The sequence below is a fragment of the Canis lupus genome, chromosome 17 (assembly GCF_003254725.2).
Source record: "Canis lupus dingo isolate Sandy chromosome 17, ASM325472v2, whole genome shotgun sequence".
Lineage (NCBI taxonomy): Eukaryota > Metazoa > Chordata > Mammalia > Carnivora > Canidae > Canis > Canis lupus.
Window position 1 is genome coordinate 36,257,876 of NC_064259.1, and position 16,916 is coordinate 36,274,791.

A 16,916-nucleotide genomic window follows, 5' to 3' on the forward strand; every position below is an offset into this window, starting at 1 on the left:
CAGAACCAAGGGTGAGCACAGAAAGAGAGTGTTTTGTCTTTAACTTCACAGAAGGCTGGTTGCTAAGAACTCTTTTTTAAAACTTGTCTGGGTATAGTTAAAGTATCAGGTAGTCCATCATTTCCCTCTCTCCTCTTTCTTTTATCTAGACCAGAAAACAAATGGAATCATGATCTTTTCTTGTTCGGCAGAAATAAACTTCTGAGCTTCTTGTTGCTTCCATGGTGGCTCTTGGAATCAGGATTACCAGCCACTGAGATGATGAGCACATGGAGGAGAAAGGAAAGTGCTCATAGGATTGCTGGACTGAAGGTAAGAAGAGATAAGAGAAAGGACAGAGCCAAGAAGAGCTCACACTTGAGCATCTCGGGTAGTGCCATTCACCCAGCATGCTCCCATCCCACCCCAAAGAAAGCAGTGAGGAGTAAGACTAGAATGTCTGGAGAAGGCCATCTAGCTGGTCACCTGCAGCCATGAATAGCCTCTCCCACAAATGCCACAGGATGTGATACAAATGTCATTCTCTTTGTGGATGAGGAGGGATAATGGTTGATGCACCCTTGCAGGGAGAATGCTGTCCTCCCCCTCCCATACTGAGTTAAGTGCCCTTCCTCTGTATTCCCATGGATAGAAATCTTGAGCTGACTTCTATCCAATAGCCCTTTCTGTGCTGCTATGTATGTAGGGGTGAGTAAGAGCTGCTGTAGCCTTTACTCCCCGTACTCTCCAGACTTACACATTAATAGATAGTCAATATAACTCTCGCTAAATGTTCACTACTTGTCAGGCACCACCGAAAACACAACTGAGGAGGCAGTACAAGATGGCAGGTTAAGAATATCCTGAACTCAGCTCCTTCCACAGACACACCAAATCTACAGCTACATGGGAAGCAATTCCTTCTAAAAAAAAAAAAATAATAACCCTGAGAAACAGAGGAATAGCTCTCCCACAACAAAGTAGGGCCACTAGAGATAGGTACAAGAGGAAGAGACATGGTCTCTCCAAAAGCCCCACCACTGGCACTGCAACCCACAAATGGAAGGGATCTCACACAATTATAGAGTTTCTACCTAAACAGTGAGGAGTCTGTGTATCATATCAGTACCCTGACACTCAGGACCTGCACTAGGGAGATGAGTCCCCAAAACATCTGGCTTAGTTACTCCAGGGATACAGGCAGGTACCCTTCCTCTACTTTCGCCAGTACCAGTGGGCACAACACCCTTGCCATGCTCTCCCACCCCCTCTAAAACCAGTGAGTATGCCCTGGCCCCATGCTCTTCCATGGCTCCACTGAAGGCAGCAAACCAACAGTTCACAGAGGGGACACCCCTTGAACACCTGGCTCTTGCAGCCAGGGGCAATTGCTTTTCTGAGTCCTTCAGGACTAAAACAATCAGAGAGACAGTTCTTGGCAGGTTACTGCCACCAGGGCACAGCACAGACAGCAGATTGAAACACACCCACTCTTCCTGTGAAAAAAGGCCTATTTCCTTGACGGAACCCATAGTCTCAGGCACACACTTCAGGTTCAGCACACATCTAGAGGCTACAGAGGCTCTCAGGGAATGTAGGCTGGTATTGTTGCACTCCTGCTTGCCTCACTACAGCTCACTGGTACCCTCCAGAAAGGAGCTTACCTGTTTATCTGGAGCTCTGCTTTTTGCAGATCACGTGATTGAGAGGCCAGCAGGGTTTACGTGTGGGCCCATAAGACTGTACATGTTTGCATACCTTAAAAACTGTTGCTTTAGGGCACCTGGGGGGCTCAGTCAGTTAAGCGTCTGACTCTTGATTTCAGCTCAGGTCCTGATCTCAAGGTTGTGAGATCGAGCCCCACATCTGGCTCAACACTGGGTGTGGAGTCTGCTAAAGATTCTGTCTCTCCTTCTCCCTCTGCCTCTAGCTCCCCACTCCCTGCTGCTCTCCCTCTCCCTCTAGGAAAGAGAGAAAGAGAGAGAGAGAGAAGAAAAAGAAAGAAAAGAAAGAAAGAAAGAAAGAAAGAAAGAAAGAAAGAAAGAAAGAAAGAAAGAAAGAAAGAGAAAAGAAAAAGAAGAAAAGAAAGAAAAAAAGAAAAGAAAAGAAAAGAAAAGAAGAGAAAAGAAAAGAAAGAAAAGAAAAGAAAAGAAAAGAAAAGAAAAGAAAAGAAAAGAAAAGAGTGGGTGAATTTAAAAAAAAAAAAAAAAAAAAGCTGTTGCCAGAAGGTCTGGCTTCCAATCAGCCTGAAATGAGGGGCTGACTGAGAGCCCTCCCTTTGGAACACTGACAGGTCTTGGCACACCCTCAACAACTGGGACCTACCAAGGATAAGTCAGCCTGCTTCAATAATCACAAAGGTTTGAGAGACAACCAAGAGCTAGGGCCATATTGTACAATAAGTTTCATCTCCTACACAAAGCCACTCCTTCAAGACTGGGAGAGTAGCCATTTCACCAAATACATAGATACAAATGCAGAGAGCCAAGCAAAATGAGGAAGCAAAGGAATACATTCCAAATGAAAGAACAAGATAAAACCCCAGGAAGAAAAAAACCTTGATGAAACAGAGATAAGTAAAACTCCTAGAAGAAAATGCAGGGAGTAAGCTTCTTGACATCAGTCTTGGCAATGATTTTTTTGGATCCAACTCTAAAGGCAAGGGAAACAAAAGTAAAAATAAACAAGTGGGGCTTCATCAAACTAAAATGCTTCTGCACAGCAAAGGAAATCATCATCAAACTGAAAAGGCAGCCTACTGAATGACAGAAGATATTTGCAAATCATATATACAATAAGGAGTTAGTATCCAAAATATATAAAGAATTCAAACAACTCAACAACAACAACAACAAAAACCAATCTAGGGCAGCCCCTGTCGCCCAGTGGTTTAGTGCCGCCTTCAGCCCAGGGTGTGATCCTGGAGACCCAAGATCGAGTCCTACGTCGGGCTCCATGCACGGAGCCTGCTTCTCCCTCTGTGTGTGTGTGTGTATGTGTGTGTGTGTCTGTCTGTCTGTCATGAATAAATAAATAAAGTCTTTAAAAAAAAAACCCAATCTGATTAAAATATGAGCAGAGGACCTGAATAAACGTTTTTCCAAAGAAGACCTACAGATGGCCAACAAGCACATGAAAAAGATGTTCAGCATCACTAAACATCAGGAAAATGCAAATCAAAACCATGAGGAGATCTCATCTCACACCTGTTAGAATTGCTATTTTCAAAAAGATAAGAAACAACAAGTGTTGGCAAGGATACGGAGAAAAGGAAACTCTTATGTACTGTTGGTAGGAATGCAAATCGGTGCAGCCACTGTAGAAGACAGTATGATGTTTTCTCCAAAAAGTTAAAAATAGAAATACCATATGATCCAGTAATTCCACTACTGGGTATTGACCCAAAGAAAACAAAAACGCTAATTCATAAAGATATATGCACCCCTATGTTACAGCATTATTTACAGTAGCCTAAAGCCAAAACATGGAAATATCCTAAAGATAATTGGTTAAGAAGATGTGATATAGATATATAGATATAATAATACTCAACCATAAAAAAAATAAGAGAATGAGTTCTTGCCATTTGGGACAGCATGAATAGAACTTGAGGGTATTGTGCTAAGTGAAATAAGTCGGAGAAAGATAAATATCATCTGATTTCACTCATATGGAGAACTTAAACAAAACAAAGGAAAAAAGACGCAAACAAAAAAAACCAGACTGAAATACAGAGAACAAACAGGTGCCTACCAGAGGGAAGGTTGGGAGGGAGATGAAATGGATGAAGGGGATGAAGAACCCACTTATCGTGATGAACACTGAGAAATGTATAGAATTGTTGAATCACTATGTTGTACACCAGAAACTAATATAAAACTGTATGTTAATTATCCTGGAATTTGAAAAAACAAATGAACAAAACAAATAAACACAGAGAACAGATTAGTGGTTGCCAGAGGGGGGGAAAAGTTGGTGGCTGGGCAAGATGGGTGAAGGGGGTCAAGAGGTGCAAATTTCCAGTTAGAAAATAAATAAGGTATAAGGATGTAATGTATAGCATGGTGACTATTGTCAATAACATCGTAGTGCAGATTTGAAGGTTGCTAAAAGAGTAAATCTTAAAAGTTCTTATCATATGGAAAAAAATGTGTAACTTTGTGTGATGAAAATGATAACTAGACTTATTCCAATGATCATTTCACAGTATATACAAATGTCGAATCATATACACCTGAAACTCACGTAATGTCATATATCAGTTATACCTCGATTAAGAGAATAATAATAAAAACATAATCAAGCACCAGCACAAATGTGTGAGGTAAGCATTATTATTCATCCCCGTTTATAGAGATGTGGAAACCGAGGCACAGAGATTTTTCTGTGACCTGTGCAGTGTCGTACAGTTATCCTCCTGCCTCCACCCTGGCTGGAGGTATGGAGTCTATTCCTAACCACTCATTCTACCTCTCAAGAAAAGTATGTTGAATAATCAGCCAAGGACATCAGTGAAGACCCTTCAGAAACCAACTTCTTACGAAATATAATAGATGCCAGGCCAGGAAGGGGAAGGAGTGGAAAAGAAATGACAAAGAAGTGTAGTGCCAGCCAGTTCTCCCAACAGCGATGGCTCACGCGATGCCGTTTCTGTAACACCACCTGAACATCACCTGGGAGCCGTATAGAGTGAACTAACCAGACAGCCATTGCAGCAAATGTGGCCAGTTATTGTTTCTGGAGGGCTGGATCTCAACCGAAATTGACTTTCTTCTTTGAGCTTTGCTGTGTTTGTTTTCCTTTACAGTGACTACGATTTTTATAGGAATCTTCCGACTGCTCAGGGGCTCACCGTCAAGCTGGGGCAATCTGCTGTCAGCTCCTAAAGAAGAAAGGTAAAAAGTCCACCCTAAGCAGTGGGAAAAGAAGCTCTGCCTCCAGGCAGCCTGGGAAGGACACACAGAGTACGCAAGACCGGTCTGAGAACTGGGTGTGAGCAGAGTTTGTCCCAGCAGAGGCCAGAGCAGGGACCACGACCACTGAGTTCAAGAGGGCACGGGGTGTTTCTAAAAGGTGAGTTAAGTGGAAGGTTGGTTTTGGTGTGTTGTTTTTACTGAACTAAAAATGTTCAAAATGATGCAAACAAGCATGTCACTCTCCATTTCTCTTCTCAACCACTAGAAAACTGCTCACCACACACCCAGAAGCTTTCCTTGGAAGGTCGGGGTGTGGGAAGGGGTGAGGCAAAGCTTGGCTCAGTTGTGGGAGAAGCGAGGCACACACACGACTCCCCCTAAACCGAAACACAGCAGAATGGGTTCTGGGAACGAAAAACCACAGGTGACTCAGCTAGGGGGAAAACATGTAAACAAAGTCTTCATTCCATTTCTAAGACTTGAACTTTCCAGGGAAAGGAAAGGCTCACCCCCAGCAAGTGTGATGGCAGGAGGCTCAGATCACATGAGTCTGAACACAGTCCTCAGGTGGCTGCCTCCCACCTGGCCCAGGGGTCAAGCCTACCTCTCCCCAGGAAGGTGCTACAGACCCGGGCCTGCTGCACTGAGTACTCTTCGAAAGAGTCCTTCGAAAGGCCCAGTGCCCCTCATGCCAAGTGTGGAAACAGGACCAGCCAGCAGCAGGCATTTGCTGGAGAAGTGATGGGTCCATGGATGAACAGCCACCATGGCCTAGCCGTCATCACTTTGTAAAGAAGTTGTTGACTCGGGATCCCTGGGTGGCGCAGCGGTTTGGCGCCTGCCTTTGGCCCAGGGCGCGATCCTGGAGACCCGGGATCGAATCCCACATCAGGCTCCCGGTGCATGGAGCCTGCTTCTCCCTCTGCCTGTTGTGTCTCTGCCTCTCTCTCTCTCTCTCTCTGTATGACTATCATAAATAAATTTAAAAAAAAAAAAAAAGTAAAAAAAAAGAAGTTGTTGACTCATCGGACTGCATTTCTAATGCTACAGAACACACTTCAAAGTTTTAAAGGAAAACGTTATGTCAAGCAATGTGAGGAAGGGAGCAGAAACAATTTTGCTCAGAGAAGTAGGTGAGAAATGCAGCCGATCCCATCCTACACTACGGCTGATAACTCTGAGTCTTCTGTGTACCCAGTTCTAAGCTAAATTCTGTAAGACTGACCTCATTTCATCTTGTGACCCTGTAATGTAATTACGTAATTATTATACCCCACCCCCATCCCCACCAATGGCTTGTGTAATTATCCTCACTTACCAACAAGGAACTAGAGTGCCAGGGAGGATGGGAAATTGCCCGTGGTCAACTCCACAGATAAATGACAGGCTAGAACTTGGGCATGGGCCTGACCAACTCTGAAACCGAGGCTACTGGCTGCCCCCTGCCCTGAAATGTCGCAGCCACTGCCTCACCCTAATGTCGAGTGAGGACTGGAACGGGCCAAATGCACAAGCTCAGCACAGAGTGAATCCAAGCTGCAGTGGCAGCTCACCAAAGGGTTTTGTCACTCCAAAATGCCAGGGGCATGGCTGGGAATGGAGGTCAACCATGCAAGGTGCATTCTAGGCCCTGTTCGCCAAAACATCAACGAGGCCCTGGTGGACTTTGTTAAGTGCAAACCCCCTAGTTCCTACCACTCCTCTGAGGCCAGACCAACCCAGAGGGGAGGGAAAGAGAGGAGGAGAGGAGGAAGGGTGGCCGTGCTGGGGCAGGCTGTCTCCCAGAGTCCTGTCCCAGCTGTCATGTAACCTCCACAAGCTCACTAGTTGCCTCTGGCAGGTTTGGAAGGTTTTGCAGAAGTGACGAGTGCATGGGAAAAAAATGCCTTGGGTCCATCAGCCATCTCAGCTGGGTGTGTGGGGTGTGGGGCACAGGACTCTGCAGTCTCCTGGAGCCCAGCCAGCAGCAATCCCACTGCAGCTCAAGCCACTCCTGGAACCCAGGACCATCTTGCCTTCATCCTGAGCATCACCACTCCCTCTTTCTCCAGAGGCTGGAGGTTCACAGTTCCAAGTCCCTGTGTGAGGGAGGATGGAGGGCAGACCCCATTGCACAAGAAGCAGACACTTTCCGAAGACAAAAGCTCTTAACCCAGGGCACCAGTCCTAAGATGTCAAGCAAACTGTGCTGTACCAGTGTATTTTCATGGATGGCAGGTCCAGCCTTCCCTTAGGTTCTCAGAGGGGTCAGCCTGGTTAGGTGGACAAGTCTGGGAGGAGAAGGAGAATGCCTTAGGGAGCAGGTGTCCCCTGGCTCCTCAGCCAGGCTCAAAGAGATCTGGGATGGCAGCCTGCCCGGCAAAAAGTGAGCACCAGGTTCTCAGTGGCTGTAAGCCCTGCATCGCCAGCAGGGAGTTAGGCAGAGTGGCTTCCCCAGAGGCCAGACCAGGCTCTGGAAGGGGACTCACCCAGGGGAACACAACCCGCCAGTGGCCCTGCCACATGCAATCTTTATACTTGTGCTTTTGTTTTCTTTGTATTTATTTGATAAATACTCGAGCAACACCTAAATCCTAACTCGTGCACACCCTACCCAAGTCTGAAGGGATGTGCTAAGGCACATGCACACCCACATTCACGCAGCTCTCTTATTCTGATCATTCTGGGATAGGCCGAGCCCACCCTGAGGGCCAAGCTGCCTGCAGACTGTCATGTCCAGCCGGCACAAGGAGGCGGGGGCAGCCTGAGGAGGCCAACGGCAGAGACAGGGAAGCCCCAAAGGCCGGAGGGAGAGGGTGTGAGAACACACCGCTCGGGCGGGGGCCGGGCTGCTGGCTGGATCCCAGCCTCCATCACCCACTTAGCGTCTGAGGAATTAATTACCCGATTGCTCCAGGCAGAAGCCAGAAGCTTGAAGGAGGCCGCAGGCGATCTGTGGAGGCCTGCAGAGCACGGGAAGCCGCGTTTGATGCCGAGGATCCGCAGAATTCTCAGAGGACGGATTGTGATATTTTCACATTTCCTACAGCTCTGACTGCATCTGAACTCACCAACCCTCTGATAGAAGAAAACCTGGTTGTGATGAGTTTATCAACAGAGCACAGTTAAGAGATGAAACTACTTCAAGAGAACCTCGGCATTCGGGACAGCCTCACATCAGCCTAGTGGCTTGGTTTCTTAAAGAAATCAAAGTATAGGAGAATGAGGCAATGCACAGTTGAAAACAAAGGAAGCTTATCATGAAAAAGCATCAAGGAAGAAATGGAAGAAAAAACTCTAAAGCATTGCGAGGTGCTTTGAACGGGCTCTGAGTTTGTATTGATCCAGATTCTTTCCGCTGTGCTGTGGAAGATGACTCCCCGCATTGCCTCACTACAAGGCGAAGGATGGTTTTGTGAACTTGAAACTTGATTAAGAAAAATTGCCAATAAATGTGGCCCGTGATCTTGAAGGAAATTAGCAGGTGACAGTAGTGATGAGGACTCGTAGCCGAGGGATGGGAACCGGGGTCACGAGGACTAGAAGCGCTCGGAGAGAACTGGAAGGGGCAGAGTGTGTGCAGTCAGCAGAAGTTTTTAAAGACAGAACTGGTTTTGTGTTTTCTGAGGTTGTCAGGTGGCAAGGAAAGTACAGAGTGTGTATTATATGGTAAGTCATGCTTTCAAGAATATCTGAAATTTCTGGAGGAAAAAAGAAAAAGAAGTTCTTAATGTAAAAAGCTAAAGTTCTCTCCTTTTCTCTTAATCTTTGCCAGTGGTTTAGGGCACAGCCCTCCAGAACTTTATACATTTACATACATATGTAATAAGAATTTGCTACATGTATCACTCCACAACTTGCAGTCTTTATTTAACAGTTTGTCAAAAGGTCTTTGCATCTTTTTTAGTCGGGTGTCATAAATTAAGCCATGTCAGAGGCTTCATTTAAATGCTGGCCACCTCCACTGTACTACTTACCCAGAACCCCAGGAGGAAATCACCATTTGCAGGTGTCTGGGATTGGGGGGAGGGGGTCATGCCTGAGGGCTGAGGCCAGGTTTTAGTTCAGAAATGACCAGGGGAAGATGAGAGGAAGCCAGATCACCCAGTGACCCCTTTTCCTGTCAGATTCTCTGTAACTCCCTTCAGGGCTAAGTTACCAGCAGATGCTTCCAGTTAGAGAGACCGGGCAGGTCTCAGCTTTGTGTCTCCCATGGAGACACCAGAATGAATGGGTCAGTCTGGATGCATTGCTGTGGGCGAGAGCTCTTCCAGAACCAAAATCCCTTGCTCCTTGCCTCCCACCCTCCTCTGAATCCTGTACAAGGCTTTGTAAGGAGTTTACCTCAAGTGTTTTGCTAGAAGACTAGGAGATGGTCACTTACGAAGTCCAAGAGTCAGTTGAGGTGAGAGAGGCAGGGCTGGCTTTCTAAGACACAGAGTCAAATGACACATCTCAAAAAAAGAAGTAGTGCACTCACTGATTTCAAAACCTACTCCTTTGCATGGGGTCTCTGTTCCCCTCCCCCTCTTGCTATTCCTGCCAGTGCTTGCCCATTGTGAGTGTCTACCTTGGGCCACTCTCTGAGCCATCATCTGCCACAGAGTTCCTGCTGAGTCTGGGGCAGATAACCCATCTGGAACAAGGGGGCAGAGCTTCCAGAAAGCCCCAGGCGGCCAGGGTGCCCCAGTCCTACAGTCTTCTTGGTTTAGCCAGTGGGGGGCTCACTCCTGCTCTCTTGTGTAGAAGTCAACATGGAACATTCTTTTCTCCATGAAGGCTCCATCCAGTTCCTCCTACAAGGAGGCACATTCCCCAACAGCAGTGACTATAATGACCTTCGGTCACTAGTACTCCTGTTCCAGGAGCCAGACACAGGGCTCAGTGCTTTCCACATAATCCTTATAAGAACCTGTGGAGCAGACACAATCATTTCCAATTTCCACATGAAGCAACCAAGGGCCACAGGCACGGCCACTGTTCCAGCCCATGTCTGTCTGGTATCCATGCTGGCGCTCAGCCATGTGGCAGTACGGCCTCCCTGAAATCTACCACTTCGACCATAGAAGCTACAGCTAGAAGTCCTGCTACCTCCCATCATATTATTATTTCATCCCTTCTGATTAACGAGAGAGAAAGACTACCAAACCACTGGGATCTGCCTTATTCACTGAATCCACAGTTTCCAAAACAAAACCTCATGGGACGCTCTTGTAAAATATCCTATTTAATCGATTGCTAAATGGGTGGTAGGTGGTGGCAGACAGGAAACTAGGTGGGAGAGGAGAAATAGCTAGAGTAGGGTCAAAGAAATGTTCCCTGTCCACAGTGCTATTTGGTAAGAAATGTATCCAGCTGGCTAGCAATGTCACCAAGCACCCTGCCTTCTATAGTAGGTGACGGTGGGCAACCATCCATTTTCAACGGTTTACTGATAGCTGATCAGATACAGTCAGAATCTGGATGGATGAGCATGGTAAAAGATGCTCATCAAAAAAAGACCATCTTTTACTTCATATCAGGTCATATATTCCGACCCTCACAGAATCCACAGGGATAATCACCCCCATCCCAAGACCTTCAAGCAAGGCTCCTGCGGTCACCCTCTCATGGGTGATGGGGCAAAGTTCTTCTTGTGTTCCCCATGGCCCCTTTCCCCACTTTGGTGTGGTTGGGTGGGGACAGGGGAGGCCCTCACTGTGGTCTGGCCTCAGGGTAGAGTAACCACAAGACAATCAGACTACCAGAACTGAAGTCACCATAGCAGAGTTCCTGTGTGCTCTGATGCTAAAAGGGCCTCTTTATACTGTTGAGTCATATTTCAAAAAATCCTCATGTGTGCATGCTTGTGTGTGTGTGTGTGTGTGTGTGTTATGGATACATGTAAGCCCAAGGATAGAGTGGAGAAGGAGAGAGAAACACGTCCCATTGCACTTATCACATTATGTGTATATTTTCAAAACCCATTTGTGCTTAATGTGAGAAGCTGCATCCTACCTGAAGAGGTAACCTGTGTAGTTATTTCAAAATGGCAGCCCCATCTCCATCCCCACCAGGGTAATATTTTCCACCAAGTTAAGTCAATAATGTAAAGCAAACCCATTTTTCCTTGAGGTAAACAACATAGCAGATTAGAAATACAACATCCATGGACATCACTCTTAATAAAGTCACCTTGTAAAAACAAGCATTTTAAATGAGACAAAGGAGGTGAATACTTTTAGGAGTCACAATCCTGAGAAAAAGAAGGCTTCTGTGCATTGCAGCATGTTCCACGATTCCTCCTAATTTCAGGGTAGACCAGCTCTCAGGTCAGAATCCATCTGTGAACTCACAGAGTAACCCTGAGCCACCCCTTGGTCCTGCAATATGAGCACTCAGCTACAGGCCTTCCCCACCAGGAAAATCAATCCACTCCTCCTGAAGCAAGCTCCACTTGGGGCACCAACAGCTGCCCCTCCCACCTCCCTTCTACCCCCCACCACCACCTTTTTGTGCGGCTGCTCAGTCTGGAGCCACAGACTCAGTGACCTGATACCTGAGAATAACCCAAAATCTTCAGGTTAGTTTTCTTCCTGGTGATTTTTTTTTTTTTTTAATTTTTGATTAATGGTCTTAGAAAAACAAGAACCACTTTCAAAGGTTCTTAGAACAGAAAGCTGTCTCAGCTTTGGACCTAGGAAATGCAAAATGAGGTGATTTCTGGAATGCTGTAGCCCCCTGCCCCCCCTCACTCCCATCCACCTCAAAGATAAAAGGACAGTCTTAAGTGACATGGACCCCATGAATAAAGCATCCCATAATTTCTTCCATCCAGAATAATGATCCTGCACAAAGCAGTATTTTCTGGGGTGACACTGAAAGGACACGGAGTCATCTTTTACCCATATTTCCAACTTTCGGATCACACTTTTCCATTCTGGGGGGTTTTCTTTCTCTCACTTGCCTCCACACCTCCAGGAGGTGAGAAAGGAGGTGAGTTTTCCATACTGGCCGTTAGGGGATAATCAAGCCCCATGGGAATAAGTAGTTATTGGCAACATCAGTGAATGACACACATAGCTAGAGCCAGGGCAGAACTGGGGTGCCTCTGGGGGCAGCGATGCCAGAGCAAGGCAAGGCCGTGCAAAATATAGGATCAACCCAGCCTCTGGACCACACCACACATATGAGATGCAAGACCATACATCTAACTCCCAGCCCAACCCCCCGCTCCACAAGCAAACTGCAAGATCTAGTTTAGAGCCCCTCAGATGATGGTGGAGAAAGTGCTATGCAGAGCCTACCCCCCAGTCTTAATTATCTAGACTTGGCAGGGCACAGGCCCCCATTTGTTGCTGGATCATGCTCTCTGTTTTTTAAAGACAATTTATTAAAAAGAAAACAGGGGTGAATGAGCAGAGTAAAAGAGCTGGTTTAGCCTGAACTGCCAGAGTCGTATTCTGTCCCCATCTTTTGACCAATGGTCCATGAGAAATGCACGCTCAAAAATAGAAATAAGATGGGGGCACCTGGGTGACTCACTCAGTTAAGTGTCTGACTCTTGATCTCAGTTCAGGCCTTGATCTCAGGGTCATGAGTTCAAGCCCTGCACTGGACTGCACTCCTGGCATGGAGCCTACTAAAAAGACTTTTTTTTTAAATAGAAATAAGATGAGGGAAAGTAGGTTAAGTCCTTTACATATGTATTCAAAGACACTGACATCATTTTGTAAGTTTGGGTTTACACAGCTAGCACATGAGCCATTTTATCTCCTCGGTCAAAGCATCATTTTCAAAATGATGAAACATGGCCTCATACTGTCAAATATATATATATACTAAGCACATTTATTCAACTTGTCAATGAGTTGAATCTCTAATGCTGAGAATCAGTATTAGAGAAACAGAGATGGACAGTCAGTTTGGGGAAGAACTCTGTCATAAATATTGTCTTAGTCCAGTTGGGCTGCTGTAACAGAATCCTCTAGACTGAGTGGCTTATAAGCCACCAAAATTCATTTCTCACAGTTCTGGAAGCTAGAAAGTCCAAATGATCAGGGCGCTAGCAGATCTGGGGTCTGGTGAAGACCTACTTCTGGATTCATAGACGGGCATCTTCTCAGCATGTCCTCATATGGCAAAGGGGCAGGGGATCTCTCTGAAGTCTCTTTCATAAAAGCACTAATTTCATTCATGATCTAGTCATCTCCCAAGGGTTCCAGTCTCTAATACCAGCACCCTGGGAATTACTATTTCAACATGAATTTGGAGGTGGAGGAGACAAACATTAAGTTCACTGAACTAAATTACATATAAAACTAGTTAATATTCTATGCCACAAGAAAACTGTAACATCTGTGGTTACCTTTTCAACCAGACAGAAATGGTTTGCATTCTTACGCAGCAAAAGGTATGTGAGATTTACCCTCTCGTAAGGATAGGTTAGCATGTAACTTCACAGAGTCTGAGTCCTAACATCTAGTAAATAGTACATGGAACAAACATATGTACCCCTAGAGATTTAGGGACCCTTCAGTGAACCTAGTAGACAATGCTCAGGTATGACATTAAAAGGACACGGAGACATCCTTTGTCCTCAATTCAAGTTTGGGATAATTTTTCTTTACACCTCCTAGGCTCCTGGTTGGGCAGCTTCCAGCAAGTCAGTGATAATAGCTGGGTTATAGCCTCATGGCCAAAGCCATACCTATCAGCCAATTCCTCTATGAAAATGAACTCCATGCTAAAAATGAAACATAATATTAAATTACTAATTTCAAATGGCCATGTACAAAATTTAAAGAAATTCAAGCACCCATGTACAACCTGATACCTTTACACATCTTTACATTTTCTTACATCATAGATCAATTTATTTTTATCTTTTCTACTTAGCTTGGATGAGGCTCTTTATCTTTTTCTCTAAACGTCAGTCTACAACCTCAGGCTTAGTTAGCCATTTGGGTTAAGGCTATGGGGTGAGAGCTGAGGAACTGGGACAGAGGCCAGAATCACGTAACAAGGGCCTAGCAGGGGGTCAGACCAGATACCAGGAGGCATCTAAATACCTACGGTTAACTCATACCTTGAGTCTGAAACACAGCCCTTAGAGTCATCCAAAGCATGGCCAAGTGAGCATCCCTCTCCTGCAATATCCAGTCTAAAGACTCTTCCCTCATTCGTCCCTTCCTTTACATCCCAGAGGCCGCCCGTCTAGTCTAGGCCTTAATCACACCACACCTAGATCACCACAATAGTATGCAGAGTCTTCCCAAGTCAGCTCCTCCAAACCCGCTAAAAAATTAGTTCATTCAATTCATTCGGCAAATATTTACGAACAGCTTAGAGAACCAATGCCAAAACTGTTCTAGGTTCTGCTGATAGAAAAGAAGACAAGTTCTTTACTCTCGTGTATTTCCTTAAGAACAAGGAGACAATTAACAAAATTAATGCCAAGTGGTGATAAGTAAAACCGAGAAACAAGCAGAGTTAGTTTAGAGATCAAAGAATGATGGAGGGCTATTTTATTGCAAATGCTCATGGAATTTCTTGACTTACACCTGGCCTCTTAACGTTCTCATCACAACCAGTGAATCTACAAAAGCAGATGAAATCCTTCTGTAAACTCAAGTGAACTAGAAAAAATATTTTTAATGCTTGGGCAAGTCCCTGGAATAGAAATGTTTTGTTAAAAGTTTTCCTGTGTTTTAGTATTTTAATAAAGACCACATAATATGAGGCTTATTTCTAGGAATTAAATAAGAAAAAAGACTGATGGAGAGGAAGCTGCTGTTTTATACATTGTGGCCCAGGAAAGCCTCTACGATAAGGGACCTGAAAGGAATGGAAGAGCAGGCCATGAACATATCAGAAGGAAAATTCTCCAGGAGAAACCAGTTAGTGCAAATGTCCTGGGGTAGGTGCATACTTACATGTTAAAGGGTTTCAAGGAGTCTAGTAAAGAGGAGAATATGAAGTAGAGTGAACTGAGTCAGAGGTAAAAGATACAGAGGTACCACAGACCAGACCATGGAGAGCTTTGTGGGCTGAGAAAAGGACTTGGAATATCAATATAAGGGAATGGTACTGAACAGGAGAATGGAATGATCTGACTTGTTTTTACGAGATGCAGAGAATAGCCTGCAGGGGAGCAAAAGGAGAAAGGGGTCTAGTGGGGCAGTAGCACCCTTGGTGTCAGATGAGGCACAATGGCAGCTGTGCATGCTGGTGCAGAGAGAAGTCAATGGATTCTGGATATACTCCAGAGGAAGAACTGACAGGATTCCTGATGGATGAAGCATCGGGAGTGAAAGAAAAAAAAAAAAAGAAATCAAAGATGACTCCAGGGTTTTCACCCTGAGTAGCTGGAGAAAGGAGTAGACTTTTGCAGAGACTGAGCGGGTGGAGACCTGGAGAAAGGACAGGCTGGAAAGGGAGCATGGATAAAGGGTTCAGTTCAGGATATGTCAAGTTCAAGGCACCTAAGAGAGATAGATCCCAGTGGAGACATGAAGTGCGCAGTTGGCTGTACATACATGGAGTTCAGGAAGAATCAAGGACTTAACTGACCAGTGGAGAGCATGCAGTTGGTATGTGACATGTTTGCATGCGTGGTAGTGCATGCATGTGTTTGATATCAGACAGTTGACAGAACACATAGATAGATGTTTGGCGGCAGATACATGAAGATTGACACATTTGGAAGGAATCAAAAGCCAGATCCAGCTACTCAGATAGTGACGAGAGAAATAAGGAAAAGCCCTAAAAATGAGCCTCAGGCCGACTAGTATGTCTGTCTGACACAAAGCATCACACAGTCAGCTCTAGAACCATCCAAGATGCCTATCATTCAAACACTTTGGACTGATCTCCTCGAGACAGAGTTTGGTCCTTCCTCCCAAGCCCACTGCCCACTCACACAGCATGCCCACTTCCTGAGCACCCCAGTTCACACCATTGACATTTGTAGGAGGGTCTCTCCAGCCCCTCCCTTCTCTTTGACTTATTACTACTATGCTATCCAAGACTGTCCAACCCTCATCCTCTCCACAAGCACTGCTATAAGCCCTGCCCCCTTAAAGCCCCCCCATGACATCCCCTCCCCTGGCCAGGCCTAGGCTCCAGACCTTTACCATTACCCCAGCACCAGTGATTGTTGTCTTGCACCAGGGCAAGGGCAATGTCTCCATGTCTGTCCTGGCTTCCCAAGTGCTTGGCATGGTACCCAACATAGAGTGGCATTCAGCAGACATTCATTCAAGATGCCCATGAGAGCTATGTGGGCAGAGCAGTGCCACCATCACAGTGCCTTATGTGATCAGTGCCCTCCGTGGCACCCAGAAAGGCCCACAGGCAGCCTTTCATCTGTGTCAACAGGGTGAGTTTTCTCCTTCTGATAATCCGTACTCAACCCTGCATCCTCCTGTTTCCTGTGAGAGAAAAACGCAGGGGCTTTTTCCTCCTACACTGTGACTTTCTGCTCTGTTTGGCCATAGTGAAACTGAAAGAGAACAAGATGGGGGGCGAGGGACCCTGGGGTCCCCTTCCCATGACCCCTCCAACCAGAAGAAATGTCCCCCCCTTGGATGAAAGAGCCTTCCTCCAACAGTAAATTATTTCTAAATTGTATATCTCGTTTAATGTGTTTCAAAATTGAAAGAAAATATTTCTCCCACAATTATAGTCATTTTGTAACTCCACCCCACAGTTTCCCAGCTCCTTCCAAACCTACCTATTTTAAAACAGAAAAATACCACTGTTTCCCAATGTGTTTTTTATTGAGTAAGCCAGGGAGTGCTCAGCACACCACTTTCCCCTCCAGGATTATCCTAGGACTATCAGATTAGAGACAAATTAGGTAATACTGCCTGCTGCTTTCGTTCAGAGAGATTTTGAAAGTCTGGTCTTAAAGTAGGTGAGGGACACCAGATCACACACTGAAGCAGGCAGAGACCTTGTCTCTGAGACCAGCTGCAAGGAGAAGCAGAGCCCGGAAAGACTCAGAGGGCTGTGTACTGGAGATGGCCTCATGCTGCTGACCGGGCTGGCAGGGTGGGCCTC

The 16,916-nt window shown here is 45.7% G+C and overlaps 1 long non-coding RNA gene across 8 annotated transcripts in view; it reads right to left on the bottom strand.

Annotated features, from left to right (window-relative positions):
- LOC112664414 (uncharacterized) overlaps positions 1–16,916 on the bottom strand; it is a 74,708-nt gene that overhangs the window by 51,550 nt on the left and 6,242 nt on the right. For 2 of the 8 annotated variants that reach the window (XR_004806042.2, XR_007403179.1), the window contains exons 1-3: positions 9,219–9,322; positions 7,779–7,952; positions 4,679–4,861 (exon numbers count right to left, since the gene is read on the bottom strand). The exons of 2 other annotated variants lie outside the window; for them this stretch is intronic. This is a non-coding gene — a long non-coding RNA (uncharacterized LOC112664414). Of the gene's footprint in view, positions 1–4,678; positions 4,862–7,778; positions 7,953–9,218; positions 9,323–16,916 lie in introns of those variants that run through there. 4 more of the 8 variants (XR_004806040.2, XR_004806037.2, XR_004806038.2 and 1 more) reach the window with 2 other exon arrangements.